This window comes from Phoxinus phoxinus (genome assembly GCF_949152265.1).
Source record: "Phoxinus phoxinus genome assembly, chromosome: 21".
Taxonomy (NCBI): domain Eukaryota; kingdom Metazoa; phylum Chordata; class Actinopteri; order Cypriniformes; family Leuciscidae; genus Phoxinus; species Phoxinus phoxinus.
Window position 1 is genome coordinate 2,362,676 of NC_136896.1, and position 10,269 is coordinate 2,372,944.

General features: G+C 34.9%; 1 pseudogene across 1 annotated transcript; it reads left to right on the forward strand.

The window, feature by feature from the left end:
- Positions 1-1,936: 1,936 nt before the first annotated feature.
- LOC306989712 lies at positions 1,937-9,143 on the forward strand (annotated as a pseudogene). Its single transcript, XR_013800725.1, has 10 exons — positions 1,937-2,902; positions 3,016-3,042; positions 3,512-3,919; positions 4,514-4,886; positions 4,968-5,039; positions 5,132-5,524; positions 5,650-6,051; positions 6,143-6,175; positions 8,810-8,914; positions 9,011-9,143. The product of XR_013800725.1 is annotated as an uncharacterized misc_RNA (transcript).
- Positions 9,144-10,269: the final 1,126 nt, after the last annotated feature.

Sequence of the window (10,269 nt, forward strand, 5' to 3'; positions counted from 1 at the left end):
ACATAATTGTATTAGACATGTGAAATGAATGTGGGAAAAAATAATAATATTCTGAACCCAAAGTAGGTTTACAAAAACGGAGAAAGTCAAAAAGCGTTAGGTTTTGCCCCGCCTCTCAAATTGATTTATACATTTTGAAAAATATTACATAACTCCGTGCACCTATTTTTATTTATTTTAAAAGTGGAATTGTTGAACTTTAATGAGCATTTGAACATAGGTTTGTTGCTTTCATTTTAAAACTATTTTCATAGTGGGGTCCAAAAAGGATTAGGTGTTGACAACATAGCTTGTAACAATACTGGGAACAAATTGAAATATTTTACTTTGCTTCATTACAAGAAAAAACATCTGATTACTGTAACTTGTTACAACCATCACTAAATAAGGGAAAATGAACCAAACAAAAGCAGTCAGCGTATTAAGAGAGAGACACTGAATCCGTCATCTTGCTTTCATGTCCTCTGCAAAGGTAAGTGCTAATTTTATTATGTTTATAAGGCAGCATTTAAAGTCCTGGGCTATGTTTGGACAATTATACTACTCTTACTATTTCTTCAATATGCACAATAAATACTGCATGGGCAAAGTATGTTTTTTTGTTTTTTTTATGTATAGATGGAATATCTTGATAACTACAGTTTTGAAACTACATTAACTTGCATTGAATATTGTATCCCACAATGCAAAATGCTTTACTTGACTTTCAATGTCCAGTGTAGTCAATGAAATGAATACAAAACCAACTTTGAACCAAGGACAACCTTTTTTCTGACTGGCATAAAGAAGAGGTAATTAGAACACTGCAAACATAAATTCTTACATTCTTAAATAGTATCTATATACCTTTTGTCATGTTAATAGCTTTATTTATCTTCTACCCACAGATGAAGTTGCACTGCCATTTAAGTCTTTACTGACATCCTCATGTCTGGATTTAAAATGGAGAGGTATGTATTTTAATATTGTACACTGAACATGACTGAATTGTAATCTGGTTGATTCACCAGTGACATCTCTGCTGCTCTTAGGAACCGTTGCTCACAACAAGCCTCCTATCCACATCTACACAAATGTTTCTTCTACACTGCAAAAATGCATTTTCTGTTTAAACTTGTTTATCAGTTAAAATATCTAAGTTTTGGCATAAAGAAGTGCATAAGATATCAAGACTTATTTTGTTATCTTGCATGTTCGTAATACTATACATCTATTTTGTTATAATGCATTGACATATTTTTGATGTGATGTGAAAATGGCTGACAAGACATAATTATATGCATGACGGATATGAAAATTGATTAAGGTAGTTAAGAACATGTCAGTATGACTACAATAAAATTCAAACAACATAGGACACATTAGACAAATAAGATATTTAGACAAACTTTATTGGTAATTAATTGCACTTAAAGGTTGTGTAGGTAAGAATTGTCTAAAGAACTTTTTTTCAAATTGGCTTAAACTGTCTTTATATACCAATACATAATTAAAATGTAAGTACTTTGAAAAAGAGAGTATAAAAATTGAGTGACTATAGTGTATTTAATCTTCAAAAAACACCGCTCATTAATTCCTACCGGGACGAAACAAGTGATTGGCTTGCGCGACTGTCACTCTCCGTCGCCATGACTACCGCCGCTATTACTGGCTCTGCCCACATGCGCGCAGTCGCGCACCCGTTTTTAGGTGGGAGTGAATGGATTTAATGAGCTGTGTTTATTGAAGATTAAATACACTAGAGTCACTCAGTTTTTTATACTCTCCATTTCAGAGTACTTGCATTTTAATTATGTATTGGTATATAAAGAAAGTTTAAACATATTTGAATAAAAGTTTTTTTTAGACAATTCTGACCTACCCTACCTTTAAGTAGGATTTTGTTTATATATATATATTGCTGGGAATCTCAGGAACATGGTCTGATTTTATGCTGACATATACATTACCTATTGTTTTCATTGCATTTTAATATGAGAGCAACCAGTACCCGACAGAGCTGCACAATGAAGTAAACCGATTAAATGGCACGCTAACCATAGTTGCACTCACACACCTTAAAAAGAAATGGAAAAACTGGTTTAAGTGATTGTTTAGAGATTGCTCTTGGTTCCAGTAAAGGTCCACCCACAGTTATAAATAAGGCAGTTCAGCATCACTATGTTCAGCTGCTGAGTTTGCTTCGCATTTTTCCTCAGGTAACAGTATGTCTCTCCATTTTATCCCAGTGTATTCTGATCACTCTTTCAGTCATTTGCTTTAGATGGATCTGATTATTTATTATATCCATGAATCTTCTATTTTAATTATATGTTGTTGACTTATGAAATAAGTTGTAGTGAAGGTGTATTTAGTTAGTTGTAGTGAAGGTGTATTTTACATAACAATGCATAACTTAATATGATCAAGTAAAAACAACAAATTAAGATCCCATGTTATACTGTCAGTCTTGAGATCAAGACGGACAGTATAACATTTGACATTTTGTAAGTCAAAATGTATAACAAAAGTGATGTTGCTGACTTCATTCTCCATGCTTAAGGTATAATATTCAGTCAGTTTGATTACCCCAATGTGAAAAAGATCCCTCTCATAGGTCTAGTTTTGTGATAATTACATGTTTATTTTACATAATTACATTTACATGTCTAAAAAAATTAAATAAATTGATATGAAAAACGTATTTTGGTGAGCGAGAAGTGATACGAGAGACATCAAGTTAGCAGTGCAGGACATCGGATGCCAGTATAGGACTTAATTATACAGTTTAGTGCAGATTATACAGAACGGTTTTCATTACAGAATGCCGCAATTGACTATTCAGAAACAAGTTTTGATTTTACAGGTCAGTTCATCACAATGAGTTTTCTGATCTCACTGTGTGTGTCACTGCTGATTAATGGTGAGTGTAAATTCAAAAGTGATCACATAACTCTCTCAGAATGACGGATTTAAATAACAGCTGACTAGATGCCATAATATTAACTCAATATCCTGGGAATTTGTTTTTAACAGGTGAACTAATCAATGGACAAACAACAGGTAAAACAATCACTCTTCAGGTTAATGGTTTACTTCATCATGAATTATAATCCCTAACTTTCATCCCAGAAATATAACAACTACCAGATTATGGGATGCAAGTTTTTCAACAGACTGGATAAAATATACTTTTTCTCCGCCTGCACTGAAAATTTAATTTTTGGGGTCAAGATTGGGAGTCAGATGAAGTGACCTTCCTTGAGAAGTAACAATGTAACATAATTTGTTACTTATGTTGATTAATTTTACGGAATGTCAATGTATAGAGATTTATAGATGATGTCAGTCTGTCAGATCCATCCTCTGTTTACCCATCCTATCATCCATATAGTTATTTATATGCATAATATTCATGTATCTGTATGTCCTGTGTCTCCTGTTGTATTGTTCTCTGATGCCAGTGATCCTGAGTGAGCTAGAGTGCTAGTTGGTTGTGATTTTTCTATTGTCTTTCATTCTCTTCATTCAGAACCTACAACTTCCATCTTTGATCCATGCTATGATTATAACGCTCTTAATGAATCCTGGAGAGATATACGGCAAAGCTCATATCAGGACTCTGGATATAATGACAGCCTTGTTGAATGGAGTGGCTGGTATCGGCTGTTCTTGAATGGAGAAAGTGCCCAGGTGTCTGAGTGGTGTGTGAGTTATATGGGATGTGGCGGTCAATCTGGACTCTATCTCAACGATTCTCATCCAACACTTGAGGATGGAGTGGTGACCCGTGAAGTCCTGGGATCTTATTTTTGGTATTCCTCTCAGTGTGGCGATCACAAATCCACTTCTGTCCAAGTTAAAGCTTGTCCAGGAGATTATTACGTCTATGAATTGGTTAAACCCACCATATCAATCCCCAGACCAACATACTGTGCAGGTGCAGTTCTGGGCTCTTTTTTACAAAAATACATTTTTGTAGATTACAATCTTGCTGTTTATATTATGTTAAAGCAAATGTCTACCTACAAATGTCTTTAAATTGCAGTAGTCAACATTTAAGGTGGATCAAAAAAGTTAATCAAAGTTGTCCTAAGACAAGAACAGGCATTGTTCAAAATTAATGTAGAACTTTGATGAAAGGTTTTGATCCACTTCAAATATTGACTACTATACGTAACAAAACAAAACTTAATGGTCAATTTGGTAATTTCTATTCCGAGCAGATTTGGTAAAAAAATGTTCCCTAAACCATCCTTATACTCTCATTGTTCAGACAAAATAGACTGATCCCTGTTACATGGAAACAGTAGTTGTGTTGTACTTCTAAAACAAAAAGATAAATTATCTAAACTAAAGAAATGTTTGCACTCTTTGGGGATCTCAACCTATACAAATGTCTGATTTTAACTTTTAAATAGGATAGAAGAAAGTGTTTGAAAAAATACACATTTCAACTGTAGACATTGTATTTTTCACTTACACAAAAGGTATTTGAATGCTTAACTCAATATTTCTCTTTTGTCCATGACAGTTGCTTTCCAAAGCATCAGCAGTGATCCCTGCTACAACTATGAGTCTCTGGATCGTCCCTGGAGAGCCAACAATGAAAGTGGAGATTATATTTGTGACAACTCTTTCTCCTGGAATGGCTGGTACCGACTTTTCTACTATGGAATGAACCTGTGTTCGTTCATACAGCTGTAACGCATACATCAGTCTGTGGCTCAATGGTCCTCACCCTCAGATAGAGGATGGAGTGGTGATCAGGGAGGTCTGTGGTAATTATTATTTGGGAGGCTGCTGTGATTACAAGTCAAGACCCATCAGAGTGAAAGCGTGTCCAGGCAATTACTATGTCTATGAGCTCGTGAATCAAGAATGGTGGTGCTCAGGATACTGTACAGGTAACATGTTATTTTCCCTTTTTAAGTCTTTCTAACCTTTTAAAATGATTTCAGTCATGTCTTGAATTTCCTTCTTTTTAGATGTCAGCACTGTTTCACAGGTGGTTTCCACTGTGAGTCCAGATATATTTACTGGATTCAGCATCACCTTGAGTAAGTTGTTTGACCAGTTCAGATTTACATTTATGAAGTTCCTTATTGAGATATAACTTGTTTGTTTTGGTCTCATCATCTCTCACTAACAGATTATGACCCGTGTAATAACTACAACATACTTGACAACTACTGGAGAAGCACACTCAATTACTGGTCTATGTATGGAATCATATCTGGACATGATGACACTCGTGTAGAATGGGACGGCTGGTATCGACTCTTCATGAATGACTTGAGTGCTCAGATGCCTGAGTGGTGTGTGTCTTACATGTCATGTGGAGGTTATAGTTCTCTGTGGCTTGATGGCTCTCATCCTCGGCTAGAAGATGGAGTTGTTAATCGTGAAGTTTATGGCTCCCGTTATGATCAGTGCTATCGCTACAGATCCGACCCAATCCAAGTCAAAGCTTGTCCTGGAAATTATTATGTCTACAAATTTACCAGACCAACTCTTTCAATCCCAGCTCCTGTATATTGTGCAGGTACATTCATTTATCTTTATATTTGACCTGATTATGAATTCTGTTGTTGGCTTTCATATGGCAGACCTTTTAATTATTAATGCATCATAAATTCATTAATTCTGAATTTTACTTCGTTGTAATAGTATCTTTTAGCACCCTAACTGTCGACCCCTGCCTCAACTATACCAGTCTGGATCAGCCTTGGAGAGCCACTGACAACCCTTACTATAGTAACTATTACTACTATGGCATGTGTGATTATAATGTGGACTGGAATGGCTGGTACAGGATGTTCTTCAATGGTGAAAATACTCAGATGCCAGAATCATGTGTAAATCAAGGCATGTGTGGGACTTATGACCCACTGTGGCTCAACGGCCCTCACCCACAGCTGGAAGATGGAGTGGTCACCCGTCAGGTCTGTGTCTCCACATGGAGTGGCTGCTGTAACTTCACATCCCACCCTATAAGAGTCAAAGCCTGTCCAGGAGATTACTATGTTTATGAGTTTGTCAAGCCAATATTTTGCGGAGCTTACTGTGCAGGTAAATAGATTCAGCCGTGTAGGCTTTGTTCATTAGCTTTTTGCAATTATTTTTGGAAATGGGTGACAATAACAAATCTTTCTCATATCAGATGTCAGAGGCCTTAATGAGACATCATCCACTGGTAAAGTACTGTACTGTTTCCCTAATGAAATGAAATGCACTTTATTGTCCCTAAAGGGGAAATTTGTGTTGGACTCAAGGTGTTTACATTGACAAAATCATTGGAAACATAAACAGAAAATTCTAGAATACATAGAGAAAAAATAAAAATAATTAATATACACACCCTTAAAAAAAAACTCATTCATCACTTAACATTTTAATTGAAAAAGGAATAAAATACTTCTTAAAACGGTTATACCTACGCATAGGAAATCTGTATTGTCTTTGAGAAGGTAACAATTCATACTCTGTATAATGAACATGCAATGGATCAGCTGCGTTTTTATGTGCTTCTCTCATAACGGGTTGTTCATACAGTGACTCGAGTGACAAAAATAGCATTGTATAATATATCCTATATCCTATATAATATGCTAAGAGAGTCCTTGTGTACACTACTGTACAAAATAAAATATTAGTTGGATTTCTTTTTAAATGCTTTTTGGAAGTAGTCTTTTATGCAAAAAAAAAAAATTCTACCTATAGGGATCTCCCAGTCACTTGACCCCTAGCCGCGTGTCAGCCATTTTGACAGAATACATCCTTCAGCTACTCAGTGGCAATGGATCTATTAATAGGGGTGTGTAATATATATTATTATTATTATACTAATAATATAATTATTTTATAATTAGCCTAAATATTGCAATACTTTGCAGTACAGTATTGATATAATTGCGTGCGCAAAATATCTCAATATTGAACAATCAATTTTCCCCCCCACCACTATTATTAGCGCAGCGGCCGTCAGCTAACTCACGTCATGTCATCGCACTTATTAGCATCACAAAAAGATACAAAGGAAGATAAAGGAATTAGGAATCATAGATCCATATGAAGCACCACAAGTTCTTTTTACAGGCATTAAATGTGTAGAAAAACTTCCTGACATTGAGTTCGGTGACATTTACAGCTACCTTATTCACTTCCCATCACGCTTCACCGGAGCTTCATTAAAAGCATACAGAAGCTTAACGTTAGCAGGCTATCGGTATCACGAGTCCGGATGGGTCAGCAACTCTTTTATTTGGACGCCAGCGGGGAAGGATTTTTCAATCATCACCGCAAAAGTTGGTCAATGTATTTTTATCACCAAATTATAGTGACGTTACCTGTAATAATCTTTAAACTGAGTTTAACGTTACAGGGGTAAACACAAAACAAAATCACCTGTTTATTGCCACCGACCACTTTCTCAGTTTTATTTCTTTTGGGATACGGTACAAAGATATTCCTTTTGTATGATCACTTATCTGATCGCATCCAACTGCACAGCATCGCTCGGGCATGATAGGAATATTTCGCGACGAGCTGTAGTATCACCGGCGGTGTTGCTCCCTCCAGTCAACAGACACAAGGCGTTCTTGTTTACGGGCATTTATTAGTCAAACATCCTCGATGCCATCAAACATGCCATGAGAACTAAAAAAAAAAAAAAAACTCACATAAGTTACAGAAATAAGAATATTCTCACAGAGAATAGCACATTAATAAATAAACTCAACGTTAGATTGACCGTTAATAAACTGTCACACAGTTATGCTTTACATTGATAATCACACATTAAAAGAACTATGCATACCTCATTTGCCGCGTTAACTCCAGGGAGTGTAAAACAGGTAACAAAAGCAACTTCTCTTCCGTTTGTCTCTCGGTGAACTTACAAATGTAATGATATTACCAATACCAAAAACTTTACGAGCCGCAGTTAGCTCGGCAGGCTACATGCTCCGATGCTGGTGTAACATCAATAAACGTCTGAACCAACCAAACCTCAGAACAATAGTTCCGCTATATAAGCCTACATAAACAAGTCAGCGTGTACACATATTTCAAAGTAAAAGAAATGCAGATAAATATAAATATATTATGATGTATTTAAACGTGGTTACTTATTAAATTAAAACTATTCTTTTATGGAACTTAAATTATGCAACAGTCTCTGCTGGCAGCTACAGGCGGTTTAGCATTTTCTATTCCGTCAAGATGGCTGTGGCATATCACGCGGGACGTCCCTATACACTGTAAAAAAAATATGTTGGTTTAACTTAAAAAAGCAAGTTACTGTGTTGCCTTAAAATTGAGTTTGTTGTAATTCAAAATTTTGAGTTAATACAATGAAGAATGGTTTAATAAACAAACTCAAATAGTATGTTATCTTCACACATTAGTTATCGAAGTTGATTTGACAAAAGATAAAAAGTTGTGATAACAAATCATGAAAATATTACATGTAAAAACATACTTTTGACAAGTAGTGTATAATTTTTTGACATGTATTTTCATTACACAAAGTAATTCTTAATTTTTCTACCCAGTTCATCACACTTGCACAAGAGTGTAGTAAATGAATTAATGAATTAATTTAATAAAGATGAGTAAGAATCAGACCTGCAAAATCATATTAGCATACATGTTTTCTGTTCAGTTATAAACACGAATTGGCGTTCTTTGACTCTTTCATTGATATTTGTAAGGAATAAACCAACGTCAAGAGTGTTTACAGGCCATATTTGTACATAATACAGAATGTTTAGTTGATGGCCCCTGTTTTTTTCTTTTGTTTTGTACATTCTGTATTTTCCTCATTTAGACCCCTGTGCCCAACTCAACTGCACTGAGGATGAATGGTGTGGAGAGAAAAACGGCGTCTATGGATGTTTGTGTTACTAAAACCAGACCAGTCCAGACTCTTTTGGTAAAAGTCATTCTACAAAAAAAAAAAAAAGTTCTGCAATTAATTAGTTATTATTAATAATAATTCTGACCATCTTTTGGCTATTTTCTCTCTCAGATGTCTCAGAAACCTGTGAAAGCAGCTCTGGCTCCATGTCTGTGTCTCGCTGTCAGCTCTTTGAGGCTGGTTTTCCAGCTGATGTCTTACACCTCAATGATCCCAGCTGCAAAGGAACGGTCCGGAATGGCAGAGTGGAATTCCATTTTGATAACGATGAACACATCTGTGGTACAAATCTTGTGGTAGGATATGTTATATACAATGCTATTCCATGTACTATCATCTCAGGTTGTCACTGAAAAATCAATCAAACAAAAATATCTTATGTGATGCCAGTTGGTTTGATGTAGACAAATTTGATGTTGCAATTTCTAATGTTTTCTTGATTGTAATAATGCTGCTCTTGCTCTAAAGATTTACATGTAAAGATGTTGAGAGCAGTAGTTCTTATTGATAACTTTTTAATATAGTGTTCACTCACGAGACTCATGATCAGTAATATAGGCAAAGCTATTATCTTATATAAACAGGGAGCCCCCACTAACACACTCTTTAGACTGTGGTTAAAATGTTAATGAGTAAAATAAACAGGTTGACATGTTCAAATATTATATCCATGTTCCATCAGGCTAACAGCACCCACTTCATCTATGATAACTTTATTCTGGGGACACCGAGGTTAGAAGGTGAAAGTCTCATCAGCAGAGAGAAAATCCTGAAGCTTCCTTTCAGCTGTGTGTATCCTCAATCACAAACTCTTTCCATGAATGTGGAAATCAACCCACTGGAGAGGTGGGAATCTTTTAAGCAGGAAAAATGAATGCACAGTATAAAAATGAGTAAACTCATGCAAATATACTATATATATATATGATTTTACGGTAACACTTTATAATAACTGCACACTAGTAATCATTAGTTAAGCATTAGTAAACAGTTAATTCGTCATTTATAAAGCATTCATAGACAATAATAAGCAGTTTATAAATACAGTTAAAAATGCTTTATTCTTGATTTAAAAGCATATCTATAATGTGTTTAATAATTATATTTTCATATGTTATTAATGATCAATTTATCATTTCTAAATTAAGTACTGCATTATTTACAAACCAGTTATTTAAGAGTTGTCAGTGGTTCATAATATTACTTAGAAAGTGTATGTAAATGATTAATAAACTATTTAAATGTACATTCATACATCTTATTATTCAGACATATAGTAATAGTTACTTAGTGTGTTAGTAAATGCTTTATTAACATGTATTTCTACTGTAATTCATGGTTAATTCAGGTAGTTATAAAGCATTTAGTAG